At 32.4% G+C, this 15283-nt stretch overlaps 1 protein-coding gene and 1 long non-coding RNA gene across 2 annotated transcripts in view; both read right to left on the reverse strand.

Moving 5' to 3' along the window:
- LOC139513709 (uncharacterized) overlaps positions 1-15283 on the reverse strand; it is a 52001-nt gene that overhangs the window by 34044 nt on the left and 2674 nt on the right. The gene's annotated exons all lie outside the window — the stretch shown is intronic.
- LOC139513710 (uncharacterized) lies at positions 406-11194 on the reverse strand. Its single transcript, XR_011662501.1, has 5 exons — positions 10931-11194; positions 9474-9555; positions 5677-5859; positions 1050-1157; positions 406-422 (listed from the first exon to the last, which is right to left on the reverse strand). It is a non-coding gene; the product is annotated as an uncharacterized lncRNA (long non-coding RNA).

The raw sequence follows: 15283 nt of genomic DNA on the forward strand, positions 1-15283 counted from the left end.
TGGATACCTATAATAGCTCACTATCACATCATGTGAACTCTGGTGGATATTTTTCTCATTGGCAATTCAACCAAATGTCCTTACTTTTATAAGTCCTTTTAATTATATATCAAGAGTAATTGATCTCAAGAGTATAAATTGAGAATACTGTATTGTTTCCTTTTTACAGTTTTGAATGTATCCTTTTTCTTCAAACTTTCTTAGAAAAAACATAATCTTCAATCTTCTTCAAAGTTCAAAATTTTATTTCCAAGGATTTATATTCACATTATAATTTCTCTACTTTCCAAGTCTATGAATGTCAAAATAAATGTCTTCTTTGTAAATTTAAACGTTCTATTTTTTGTAAAATTCCCAAGTTTGTGAGGTAGTCTTCTGTGTCCTGTATTCATGGTATTGGTTATTCTTCACTGTGATGGTAACTGAAATAAAATATTCATAAAGAATATAAATCTAACTTCCATGAATTACATAAGGGCTATTCCAGAAAAAAATGTATGGGGTTGGGGGGTTGGAAGGCAGTTTTTGTCAGCACCCGCCACCAAGACAATTGTAATTGAGAATTATAGTGCATTATAGTGTGAAAAGTTGCTCTGATACCCATCACCCATTATTATTAATACAACGTGCCTTCCAACCCCCCCATACATTTTTTTCTGGAATAGCCCTAAGCTAATTGTTATATGTTTGCAAATTCATTCTGTTAATGCAAAATCATTAACTGGTCGGTTTTTTTTTTGCTTATTTGAATGTCCAGTGGCAAATATTTTATGTTTTCTAAATAACAACGTTTACTTATCAAAACATAATATTGGCCAGTCTGACTCGGTAAGTTTGTAATGTAAATGCTATGATAGTCTGAATTTCTGACATCTCAAGTGTGTGTGTATGGAGCAGAAGGAGGCGAGCAGAGTAAGGCTTAATGCATGCATTGAATCAGAAAGTGAGAAAAATAAGCAACACTGTACATGTACAATTAAACTTGAAACAGTTTTAGGTAGATAACATAAAATTATTTAAATTAACTGCAATTCTACAGATGAACTTACTTTGATATCAGGTCTGTTTTGCAGGGCATTCACACCTACATGACATACATGTTCACCAGTAATATCAATCCTTGCCAATAATGTCCTTTCCTTTCATTTGGTAACAAGCTAAAATTGTATATATATATATATAAATTAATCAAGAAGTCCAGACAAAAACTATATGTAGTATGAACCGATGCTCACTAATTTATACCTTTCCTATATACTTTTACTTTTAAGTAAATTGAAACAAAATGTAAGCTAACAACAGAAAGAAGATCAAGTTTAAGCTTATAAAAAAATCCTATATACATGTATGTGCAGATTTTAATAAAAGAACAACCTTTCAATGTACCTTGGCAATTGATAAACTTCAATTGAATCATAATTTCCTGTCAATATGCACATCTACATAGTATGTCCTTATTATCTACTAAGTTTCAAGAAATTCTGTTGTGTGGATTCAGAGGAGTTGCAATGACAAACTGTTGAAGTAGTAATAAAGCAAATAAGTTCAAAGGGGCTTAACTCCTAAAAAAAAAAAATTGAATCTTAATTTCCTGTCGATATGCACATCTACATTGTATGTCCTTATTATCTAAAAAGATTTCATGAAATTCTGTTGTGTGGTTTGAGAACAGTTGTGATGACAAGAAACAGGACTTGACGTCAGACAGACAGGTCAAAAACATTATACCCCCAAAACTTCGTTGAGTGGGACATAAAAATGCCGAATATCATGAAACTTAGTTAAATTGTTCATATTTTTTGTTGTAAGCTCCCATTTGATTTTTATAAATTTAAGTTTGTCAGTTTCTGAGTTATAAGATTTTCTTCATACATGTCATAAGAAAAGGGGTGACTTTCAAGTTTTTGGAAATACATGTATCCTTAAAATTTCGTTAAACTTTGATGACCGATTTATAGCTATTAAGAAAACCTCCTTTTAGTTTTCTTTTTATAAATTTCTGATATATATGTGACATTGAGAAATTATTGTTTGTTTGCAGTCTGACAACAGATTAACCAATTATTGCGCAACAGCCCAGTGTATTGCACAACAGCAAGAAATCTTTAATTGAATATACATGTAGATTCAATTCTTGAATTCATATAAACTGCTACTTTTGCATAGGTAATGTTTCTGTATTTAAAATCTGTAGTACTGGACATTTACTTTTGATATTTAGTATCATAACTTTCTTTACTTAAAAATTATTGTAACATTTAGGTACGGTACATGTATAAGTCGTTCCCAAACCTAATTACAAACATTAATGTGTAAACTATGTAAAAGTTTCACAGTCAATGAACCATGATGAGGGGGTGGGGCTATATAATCTCCATGGAAACAATACTTGCAAATGCCAATAAATTTGCATACCAAATATTATTGACTAAACATAAGCAGTTTATCTTAAACTGATCTAATCACAAACTAATACATGTAAACTAAGATAAGTTTCAAAGTCATTAGACTGTGACTGATGGGGCGAGGCCAAATATTCTCCATGGAAATGAGATGTGCCAATGCTTATACAACTGAATACCAATTAACATTGCCCAACCACTAATGGTTCCCCTTGAACTGACCTAATCACAAACTAATACATGATAACTTAGAAAAAATTTCAAAGTCAATAGACCATGACTAAGGGGGCGGAGCCAAATTATCTCCATGGAAATGAGATATACCAATGCTTATACAACTGCATACCAAATATCATTGACTTACCACTTGTGGTTCCCCATAAACTGACCTAATCACAAACTAATACATGCATGAGCAAAAGTTTCGAAGTCAATAGACCATGACTGAGAAGGCAGGGCCAAATAATCTCCATGGAAATGAGATGTGCCAATGCTTATACAACTGCATACCAAATATGATTATCCTATCACATGTGGTTCACCATAAACTAGACCTAATCACAAACTAATACATTGTTGATGCCGTCGCCTCCGAAGCTACAGTACTACATATTTTTTGGTTCAGAAATAGTACATAGATGCAAAAGTAGCTGTGTAACCAATTTCAAGTTCTTTGACTACATTTATTCAGAAACATATAATATGTCAAATATTTATTTACAATCCAAATTAGGACCTGTATCAAGGAGTAAGAAACTTGTCAACATTTAAGTGAAGCACTAATTATAAGAATTTTTGCATACATGTAGCAATATAATACTTCCTACAGAAAGTAACCAAAAGTTAGTGTGCAATAAATTCTATTATTGCATAGCAATATAATATTTCCCACAGAAAAATAACTAAAAGTTAGCGTGCAATAAATTCTATTATCATATACTTAGACTTAATAACATATGATTTTTACCGTATGATAATAGCATTAAATTAAAGTATTTTCTATATTTTTCGAATTGGTGCTTAGCGGGCTGATATGAAAAGTTTATCACATGCTTCGATTGTTATCACATGCCTTTCCGTAACGTTATCACATGGCATTTCGGTGATACTCGGCAAATTCCGGAAAATACACCTTAATGCTACGTTTTCAGTGAAAAACATTACAAAGCAGTGTACAAAACAATTATATGAATACTGGAAAGTATATTGTGTAAAATAATTAAGTTAAATTAAAAAAAAATATTAAATAAATGCATTTTTTAAGTTTTTCTGAAACATAATTTAGAAAGTTACTTTAAAAAAAGTTGACTTTTCCAAACAATTTTCATCATGTATATTGTTGAATTATTTTTTTGTCGATTCGTCCATATTAAAATGTTGGGTTTTTTTTTCTCTCTGTTGAGGCATATGATAGAAAGATTTCTTATTGAATGTATCAAATTTTGGGTCCAACGTCCGTGAACTTTTTACTCTTTCAAGATCTTTTCGGGAACCACGTAGAAGGATCAATATATGAATCTGTTATTTTGCTCTACTGTTGAAGCATATGATAAAAAGATCATAACATGTCATTTTTCATATCGCATGTATTATCAGCCCTCGAGCCATGCGGCTCTTGGGCTGATATTGAACCTAGGGCTGATAATACATGCGATATGAAAAATGCCATGTAATAATCTGATAATATTGCACTAGTGCAAAAATCTTCAAAAAATCATGACGTTATCAATGACAAACTCTTAGTTTAAACCAATTTTTACTTTCAAATATTATATTGCTATACAATAAAAGGGTTATTGCATGAATATTGGGGTATATTGTCCCTCGTAGAACATATATTGCACTCGCAAGCTTATGCAATATAAAATTCAACTCAGGACAATATTCCCCAATATTCATGCAATAACCCTATAGTATTGCACCAGTGCAATACATCTTCAAAATTATTGCATGAATGTTGGGAAATATTGTCCCTTGTAGAACAAAAATTGCACTCGAAGCTCGTGCAATATAAATTTTACTCATGACAATATTCATGCAATATCCCTATATTATAACTACAATTGCACAATATTAATCACTTTACCATAAGTTATTATAAAAAAGAAGATGTGGTATGATTGCCAATGAGACAACTATCCACAAAAGACCAAAATGACACAGACATTAACAACTATAGGTCACTGTATGGCCTTCAACAATGAGCAAAGCCCATACCTATTGCTTGGTGTCAAGGTAATTAAGAATCTCAAATTTGATAAAAATAATTAAGCACGTATTCTTCATTTTGTGGTTTAAAGTTTCTTTAGACAAGTAAGATGCTGAAAGAATATAATATACAGATATAAACAATACCAAATATTCACATTATTTTTTCAAAATGGTCTCAAAGCTTCAAATTTGCAATTTCTTTAATGAAAAATGCACTTCGGTTTTGTACATTTCATGAGCAGGAGATTATCATGATTATATAATTTAGTCAAATACAAACTTATAACTCCATAAAAGTATCGTGCTTAAGCCTTTACATAAATTTCAAGAAAATCAACCAAAAACTGACCAAAAAAGGACTCATTTTTGCGGAGTTATCTCTCCTTCCAATGTTAATTTCCAAAGGAAATATAAAATGCCACTTTTGAGTTTTCCTCAAGTTAGATTTTATGGGACTTTTTTCTGTGTATATAAAGGGCATAACGCTATAGATTAGAACTAAAACATTTTCTGTTTTAAATAGTTTGAGGTTAACCGTTTCCTCCATAATGACGCTTTTTGACCCCACCCCTTTACTCCATAATGACGCCTTTTGACGCCTGTGTAGTACCTCAGTTGAAACGCATTGACTACAAAATGTCTGCATATTAAAAAAGACTTTAAAAAAATTGTATCCAATATGAAAAGGATATTCAGGAGGATATCTGACTTGAATTTCATTGATGAAATGTTCGTTTTTACAATGCATTAATACTTTAAACCTGATGATTTTTTTTTTATTGAAAAAATCCTATGCGAATCAAGTTTGTAAACAAAAAATTCCATGGAGGAAAGGGTTAAATCTTAGTTAAATTGTTTATGGTTTTGTAAAAAAAATAATTTGTCACTTCTAGCTGTTAACATGGATAATTTTCAAACTTGCCCACAACAAGAATCAAAACTTGGAACTCTATGACCTCAAATTTTAAAATAAATCTTGGAAACTACATGTCCATGATTTACCGAGTTTGACAAGAGAGCAAAATTATCAAATAAACTAGGCATCATTTTAATATAAACATACCTCTCATCACAAAATTATTCATTGACTACTGCTCCTCTGTGCTCATATGCACATAAATCAATATAATGACAATCTATGAATCCACTATATAATCTAGACAGCAATGACCCAAATGAATTCTGTTCTGTTGCTTATCTTCTCCTACTTCTCAAAGTACTTGTACTTGTACATTCTTTGAAAATGCTAAAAGAAATAATGTTTAATGAAATGAAGTTATAATATCTGCCAAAATTGCATTTAATATTTGATCTTGCAAAATTGGCTTAGTTTTGATCTTTTAAACTAGACCAACAAACTTTCCCTGAAAAAAAAGGATAGCTCTTCTTAACCTGGTAAACATTTTAACACCAGGTCAAATTTGCTCTGAATGCTTTAGTTTCTGCTTTCAGAGATACCGTACATGTATAAGCCAAAAACTGCATTTTACCCCTATGTTCTATTTTTAGTCATGTTGGCATGTTAGTTAGCAAGAGGGGTCATCCGACACATATTTCTAACTAAATAAGTGTAATTTAGTGGTTCAATTTGTCTTATCTTGATGTTTATCATATTTTTTTTTGTTCTGTTTTTTATATTTTACAATGTATAAATCAGTCTCTTAGTTTTCTTGTTTGAATTGATTTACAAATTTGTGATTCTCATATAGGGTCCTTAAAAACTGAATATGCAGTATTGGCTTTGCTCATAGTCATTGTTGAAGGATGTAAAGTGACCTATTGTTGTACATATTAACCATTTGTTAACAGTTAACTTCGATGTCACTTGATTTCTGGTGGAGAGTTTTCTTTTCTTGTTAAGGGTGCAATCAACAGTTTTTTTCTATGACGTCATATTTTGAGGGACCATGTATAAGTGACCCTTAGTGGTGGACTGATTAATAAAGATACTTGTATAAAACTAGATATCACTGGAATCAGAATGTTCTCTAGTTTATAATGGAATAAAAAAAAGTGTACTTTTAATAGTATAAAAAAGTTTTATCCAGAGAAACTGGGAAAAACATTGCCTAATTTAAGCTTAAACAAGAGTGCACACGCTGAAATGTCTCGCCTTCTATACTAATCATTGATATTATGTTGATAGTCCTAAGTATAAAGCTAAGCTTTAATACAACTGTCACATAAACTTAACATTAACCAACGTAACTAAACACAGACCAATGAACCTTAAAAATGAGGTCAAGGTCAGATGAACCATGCCAGGCAGACATGTACAGCTAACAATGCTTCTATACAACATATATAGTTGACCTATTACTTATAGTTTAAGAAAAATAGACCAAAACACAAAAAAATTAACACTGTGCAATGAACTGTGAAAATGAGGTCACGGTCAAATAAAACCTGCGCGACTGACATAAAGATCATAAAATATTTCCATACACCAAATATAGCATGTATAGATGACCTATGGCATATAGTATTAGATAAAAAGACCAAAACTCAAAAACTTAACTTTGACCACTGAACCATGAAAATGAGGTCAAGGTCACATGACATCTGCCTGCTAGATAGGTACACCTTACAATCATTCCATACAACAAATAAAGTAGACCTATTGCATATACAGTCAGGGGACTTACTGAAATAAGTGATTTTTAAATCACTTATTTGAGTAGCAAATTTGAGGTTTTGTCACAAATTGGGATTATGTAGTTTTTTCAAAATTTTAAACACATAGGTTTAAATAATATCTTTTAATTAGTAAAATTAAAAAAAAAAAAAACTTTTTGCTTCTTTTAAGTAGCAAGGTTTATGCCTTTGATGCTATCATTTAGCTGAAAATTCTATTTTAGTTGAAAAAATGCTATAATAATGGCTTTACATAATGAACTGATACTTTCTTAAAAGATTTTCCCCAGCAGTGGGAGTATTTTTCCTGTGAAGTTCAAGGTTTCATCTTTCAGATTATGTAATAAAATTCTACTGTTCGCGATAAAAATTTCACTGTTCGGGGGTGTTGAAATTAGTGGGGGTTATTTAGAGAATGATACTTAAAGAAGTGATTTTTGGGAAGGAAATTGAGGTCTGATACTTAAACAAGTGATTTTTATGTCATTATCCTAGATTCAGGACAAGGTCATCACCTGAAATGACTTGGTCATCCTAGACAACACAGATGTTGGTTCTGATTAGTTTAGAAACATAATTAGTCCCTGGATCATTAGTATTCTATATTTAAAGCTACAATAAAATTATATCACTTCTTCTAGACTAAGTGATTAATTTGTACTACTTAAATAGGTGATTATTAAAGAAAGACAACTCTAACTTCCAACCTTTATGGAAATAATGTTACTTGAATCAGTGATTTAGAAAATCACTAATTTAAGTAAGTCCCCTGACTGATATAGTATGAGAAAAACAGACCAAAACACAAAAAGTTAACTATAACCACTGAACCATGAAAATGAGGTCAAGGTCAGATGACACCTGCCAGTTGGACATGTACATCTTACAGTCCTTCCATACACCAAATATACTAGCCCTATTGCTTGTAGTATCTGAGATATGGACTTGACCACCAAAACTTAACCTTGTTCACTGATCCATGAAATGAGGTAGAGGTCAAGTGAAAACTGTCTGACAGACATGAGGACCTTTCAAGGTACGCACATATCAAATATAGTTATCCTATTACTTATAATAAGAGAGAATTCAACATTACGAAAAATCTGAACTTTTTTTTCAAGTGGTCACTGAACCATGAAAATGAGGTCAAGGACATTGGACATATGACTGACGGAAACTTCGTAACATGAGGCATCTATATACAAAGTATGAAGCATCCAGGTCTTCCACCTTCTAAAATATAAAGCTTTTAAGAAGTGAACACCGCCGCCACCGGATCACTATCCCTATGTCGAGCTTTCTGCAACAAAAGTTGCAGGCTCGACAAAAACCTGAAATCAGGTCATGTGCACACCCCTGAAGACATGATACCTGCACATTTTTCATAATCAAAGTTGTATGAATTTCATAGATTTTTACCTGGTCTTTCAAAAAATTCATGCTTCAGGGTACGTTCGCCTGCTCCATAAAGAGCTACAGTGTCTGCAAATAAGTTTTCAATTTTCACTGCCAAAAAAAACAGACTGTTTACAGTGTTGTCTCCCCTCAAAACATGTATATTTAATCTAATTTTTTTAATTATTTTAATCATTCAACCTGCTTTAATTGAAGTTAATTAATATATCTTTACAACCAAATACAAAAAACATGATACTTTTTCACCAATTATGTTGATAAAAAGGGACTTCCCTCCATGTCTATTTTTAGTTGGGGAATAACCCCTAGTTTTTATACGAAACTGTTTATAGCAACCTAAACAATATTTTATTTTGAAAATAAGGGAGCTACCATTTGATTTTTATGGGGGGGCTAGGATGAAATTTGAAAAAAATAGGCAGGACAGGAGTTTTGAGTGTAAAAAAAAGGCAGGATGAGACACTTTGCAAAAAAAATGCAGGATGACAATTTAGGTAAAAAAAAGTCGGAATAAACTAATAAAAAAAATGCAGGACCGAATAGAGTGAAAAATAAAAAGGCAGGACAGAAATTACAACTGAAAAAAAATGCAGGACAAAATTTTTCATCCTAGCCCCCCCCCCCCCCCCCCCTAAAAATCAAATGGTAGCTCCCTAATTATGTAATTTAAACATTATTATCAGAATTACAATATGACAGATTTATAAGTGGAAAAAAGTGAATTTACACTTTTAAAAATTCCTCTATTTTCTCATTCACTATCACCATGATCACCACATTTTTTTGTATTTTTATATTAACATTACGTACATGTAAAGCAGACCTTTCACCTTCTCAAGGAGTCCACTTCCCATGTACAAGAGGAGGCCCAAACAGCTTGATTTTGAGTAAGCTAAAAAAAAAGTTCAAATAGATTATGATACACTAAATAAATACATAAAATTACATGTACATAATAATTTAATAATAAATATGAATCCACAATCATGGTTTCAGAAATGACACATCAATTTACATCAATAGATATCATACATCTGCATTGGCTAGAGGTACATGTATAGGGGGAGGGTTAAGATCTCATAAACATGTTTAAAACCCCGCTTGAATTTTGCGCCTGTCCCAAGTCAGGAGCCTCTGGCCTTTGTTAGTCTTGTACTATTTTTAATTTTAGTTTCTTGTGTACGATTTGGAGTTTAGCATGTTTAGTATGGCGTTCATTATCACTGAACTAGTATATATATTTGTTTAGGGGCCAGCTGATGGACGCCTCCGGAATTTCTTGCTGCATTGAAGACATGTTGGTGACCTTCTGCTGTTGTCTGCTTTATGGTCGGGTTGTTGTCTCTTTGACACATTCCCCATTTCCATTATCAATTTTATGTATATTAAATTTTTATATCAGTGTTTTCTAATTTCTGGGTAGTCTAGTAGTCCAAATTATTATGACGTCTTGAAAGGCTATTATAATATTATTTTTTGGACGCTTTACTCTAATGTACAGTAAGGCGTCAAATAAAAAAAATGTAATAGCCTTTCAAGAAGTCATAATTATTTGAACTAGGTAGTCTAGATAAGTACAAATTTATGTAAATAAGGGCAAATTTGCAGACTTTTATTTTTTATATAATTAAATATTAATTATATTCATTTGGATTTTACCCAAGTCATGCAAGTTGGGCAAGGCCATTCTTTGCAGGAGTATATTTTACAGATTTTAACCATTTTTATATGAATTAGGGCAATTTTTTTTTAAAGCAGGACGAGTTGGTAAGGAAGCCACCACTTGACTTTTATGGGGTGGGGGCTACGATAAAAATGTTATCCTGCATTTTTTTTAAAAAGTTGACAGAACTCCAGTTCCGCATATTTTTCAAATAACATCCAAGCACCCCCCACACAGGCACTTGTCTCAGAAAAAAAAATCCTATATATATGTATTAAATATGTATTATATTAAGGTATATAGGGAAATTTTTTCTGAGACAAGTGCCTGTGACATGGTGACCCCCCCCCCCCACCTCCAATAAAACTCACGTGGTAGCTCCCTTAACAAGAGTGGGACATTTTTAGAAAGGGAGACGTGTTGTTAAAAAAGTAGGCCGTTTTGGCAGTGGGTCGAGTTGACTTGCGTCCGTTCTTGCCAATCTTCTGATCTTTGTCAGACTGATTTTCGGGTTTGCATGCGATGAAATTTATAAATTCAAAATGTTTTTTCGTGAAAAGTATACCACTAGCATCTTCTTAAATATTTGCATGATAATATTTACCTTTCGGTGCGCTTTCCAAGTACAAAATAGCGGGTATGTAAATAATCCATCAAAAAGACACACAACTTTCTTGTTTAAAACCCGGTTTCTTCAAGTTAATCGACAAGCAAACCATTTCAATTTATCTGTTTATAATAACTTGTTGATCCAACAGTTTTGAAAAACCAGAGGTCCTCGTATTATCTATCAGACTAGTATACATCTTTCCATTCTTTTTAACTGTAAAACATGAATTCAGCAGCCGACAAGCGTCCATGGATGAGTTGCGTCAGGTAGCAATACACAGTTAGGAGTTTAGTTTCGCATTATGGCCCCTGTGGATTTTTCAAATAGGAAAGTTATTGTGTAATAAAATTCATTTTTAGACAGCTGAGTACTAATTTAGCCTTCAAAGATGGTTTATAAGAGCATCACGATTGTTTTTAACATGTTTTATGGGCTATTTTCTGTTTGACAATCCGTATTTTCATAGCTTGACCGGCCATCGGTCCAGAAATTAATGTAATGTTTACAAACACTTTTTTTCTACACGAAGTTTTTGACGCAATTTTACAAAAAAATGAGACGAAAGACATATGATTTTCATTGGATCTACTGAATGATATATGTACACAGTTTCAGAAAAGGTATTACTGCAAGCGATTGAAATTCTAATTTAGCCAAATTTTGGGGAAATATGTGACATCTTTCCCCCCCTTTTTGCAATATTTTATAGCAAATAAGTGCAGATTGTTGCCATGGATACACCCAAAAGAAATTATATTTTACCATTTTATATACTGGATATAAAATCTATGGAAGATTCTGATTACATACATATGCACATATATGACACAAACAGTAAGCTTAGTATTGCAAGAAAGCAATGAAAAGGGGATGGTAAAATTTATGAGGGCAAATTTTAATATTTTTTCCTAACTGTTTATTGCTACCTTATGGCATACTTACCAAGCTCAGAATTGTATAATTTAAGCCTTTTCATACCACAAATCTATTGATATTTAGATTCTAAATCAACTTCTGAGGGAATTAAGTCTTTAAGAATGACAATACATGTCCATTTTATTGTTTACAGTCCTTAGCAACCAAAATTAGACATTTTGACACAAGGCTTATATTTGTTCTCTAACGGCTTAACCGTTACTTCTGAAGGATTGGGGTGCATGTAGTAGCCTAAAAATTGAACGCGTTTGTTTTTTTCTTGCGAATATATCAAACTATTATTTTTATCAAGATTTCATGTTACATTTTGGCATATATTAAATGTATAGTTGAATCAGATGTAGGAAATTAATTCCCTACTACCAAGTTTTTTAATCAAGGCTTAGGTATGCAATAAACATAAAGATTAACATTTTCATGCTTGAAATTGCTAAATTTTGTACAATTTTGCATCATCAGATATCTTATTAAGATTTTCAACTATAAAAGCTGACAAAAAGGTATAGTTTTAAAGATTTGGCCAAAAATTGAGGTAGAAACAAGATTTTACACTTTGACTTGGCATTTTTCTTTAAATCATTTTTTGTCGCGTTTCAGTGTCAACTGCTAACCTTCATAAAATATTCATTACTCAACCAATTTTAAAAAATGAAAGGCCATTTTACTCGTTTAAGCTAGCAGAACACAGAAAATTAGTAAAAAGGGAGAATTCGAAAAAAATATTTACTATTAAGGTAGCAATACACAGTTAGGAGTTTAGTTTCGCATTATGGCCCCTGTGGATTTTTCAAATAGGAAAGTTATTGTGTAATAAAATTCATTTTTAGACAGCTGAGTACTAATTTAGCCTTCAAAGATGGTTTATAAGAGCATCACGATTGTTTTTAACATGTTTTATGGGCTATTTTCTGTTTGACAATCCGTATTTTCATAGCTTGACCGGCCATCGGTCCAGAAATTAATGTAATGTTTACAAACACTTTTTTTCTACACGAAGTTTTTGACGCAATTTTACAAAAAAATGAGACGAAAGACATATGATTTTCATTGGATCTACTGAATGATATATGTACACAGTTTCAGAAAAGGTATTACTGCAAGCGATTGAAATTCTAATTTAGCCAAATTTTGGGGAAATATGTGACATCTTTCCCCCCCTTTTTGCAATATTTTATAGCAAATAAGTGCAGCTTGTTGCCATGGATACACCCAAAAGAAATTATATTTTACCATTTTATATACTGGATATAAAATCTATGGAAGATTCTGATTACATACATATGCACATATATGACACAAACAGTAAGCTTAGTATTGCAAGAAAGCAATGAAAAGGGGATGGTAAAATTTATGAGGGCAAATTTTAATATTTTTTCCTAACTGTTTATTGCTACCTCATAGTGTAAAAAACGGCAACGGTGATTTTTCCGGGTTTTCGTATTCCATTTGTCAAGCTTTCGAGAATACACTTTACGATCATTTACGTATATGATCGTATATCATGATTGAGAGTTAGTCCGGAACCCGGTCTGGAATCAAGAATGGGGATTTAAGTATTGAAAATAAATACAAAAAAGTTCAGAAGTGGTACACTGAGTATTTTAAAATAGGCCTCTGTTATAAACAAGGATTTGTCTACAAATCACTGAGTCACGGCCGCTTTATATAAAACTATGAAGAAATGAATCGGAGACATAGGCCTACATGACATTATCATACATCAGTGGCGGATCCAGGGGGGTTGGACCCCCCTTTTTGGGACGATCAATGTATTTGCAGGGGGACATAGTTAGAACCCCCCCTACCCCCCCTTTTGTAGCCGTCCCGCCACACGACCACCTGGGCCTCACAATGAATAAAGTTTTCGGTGGCCGTGTGTTACCTTTCCTCGTCAGTTTTAATCTAGCGTCGTACTACATTACATGATATATAAGCCATGGAGATGTTATTGTTCAGTACAAATTAATGCAAGATACAGTCACAGAAATTATTATATGTATAAGAACGTCTCAGTCAGTGACAACTCTACAACAGATTTATCCATCGGATCACCAGCAATGATGGTGATACATGGCTGTGTATATATATATATATAGTACAATCTTTATGAATTTGGTATGATATATATGTCTGTATGTTTGTCATGATGTTTGTGTATAACCAATGTGTATTGTCTTGGTATCAATCCTATGATTCTGGATTTCAAACCAATAAAAATTACTGACTTACTTACTATACACATCCTAGCTTAAATCAGAGAAGAATTAAAGTCTTGGACACTTATTATGGGCGGGGGAGGAAGGGGGGGGGGTCACTTATGTATTCATTTAAGTGCAATCAAAATTTTACCAATCGGACAGACCTTCAGTTAAAAATTAGTGTCAAGCTCTTTTGTAATCATGATTATTAGGAAACATCTTATAAGTTTTTCTACTGTCTCCTTGATTTACTCGATACAATTAAGATTCTAATAATAGCCAGTGCTACATTATCAGCCTGATAGATCCTTGAAATGGCTAAATTTTGGACTTGACAATATATTTTGTTTTATAATTCTCCTCCTATATTCAACGTTAAGCTCACAAGATCTTGTGGACGACATCAAAAGTTCAATGTGGAATAAACAAAACTTAATTAACATAGTTTTTTCACTGCCCCCCCCCCCCCCCCCCCCCCCACCTTCTTTACTTAATTTTGGAAAAAAATGATTGAATATACATGTAAAATTGATGTGAGATAAGCAAAACTTGCAGCAATGTTTACCCATCCACCACACCCCTAAACTATTTGATTTAATTTTTTTTTATCCTACATTGATCTTTTAATGTCGTCAGTGTGTCACTTATGTTATCATGTTTGTCAATATGTCGAATCAAGTCAAAATTGTACTTACTAAATTTGCAATTGAGATGTAGGTTGCCAAATTTTGAGAAGCCACGGGAAGTTCCGAACTGTTCGCTAGTACATGGCATGACTAGTGGGGCCTGTTTTTTTAACAGTCAGTGCCCCCCCCCCCCCATCCCTTTATACAAATTTCTGGATCAGTCAGTTTATGTTTAATGGTAAGTTTAAAGGGACTTTAAATATTGATATTTTTATCTTTTATTCTCTGTCTTATCTCGTTTGATTGTATTTTTTGTTACAAATTAATGTAATTGGTATCCTCTTTCCAATTTCATCGTTAACAATAGACCTACAGCAAAAGGCCCTGTACTTTAATTTTCTGTCTTGCCTAAAAATACTTTAAATAGTACCCCTTTCTTCCCATAGTCCCACAATAAAATAGAAGCTTAGCAGGTAATTTGCTCTTATTCCACACCAAAGGAGGATAAATGTATGATAACATTTTAATGTTACCGGCATTATTCTACATACATTGATTCTGAGACTACTTTAACTTATACATTCTAA

Source organism: Mytilus edulis, chromosome 2 (assembly GCF_963676685.1).
Source record: "Mytilus edulis chromosome 2, xbMytEdul2.2, whole genome shotgun sequence".
Lineage (NCBI taxonomy): Eukaryota > Metazoa > Mollusca > Bivalvia > Mytilida > Mytilidae > Mytilus > Mytilus edulis.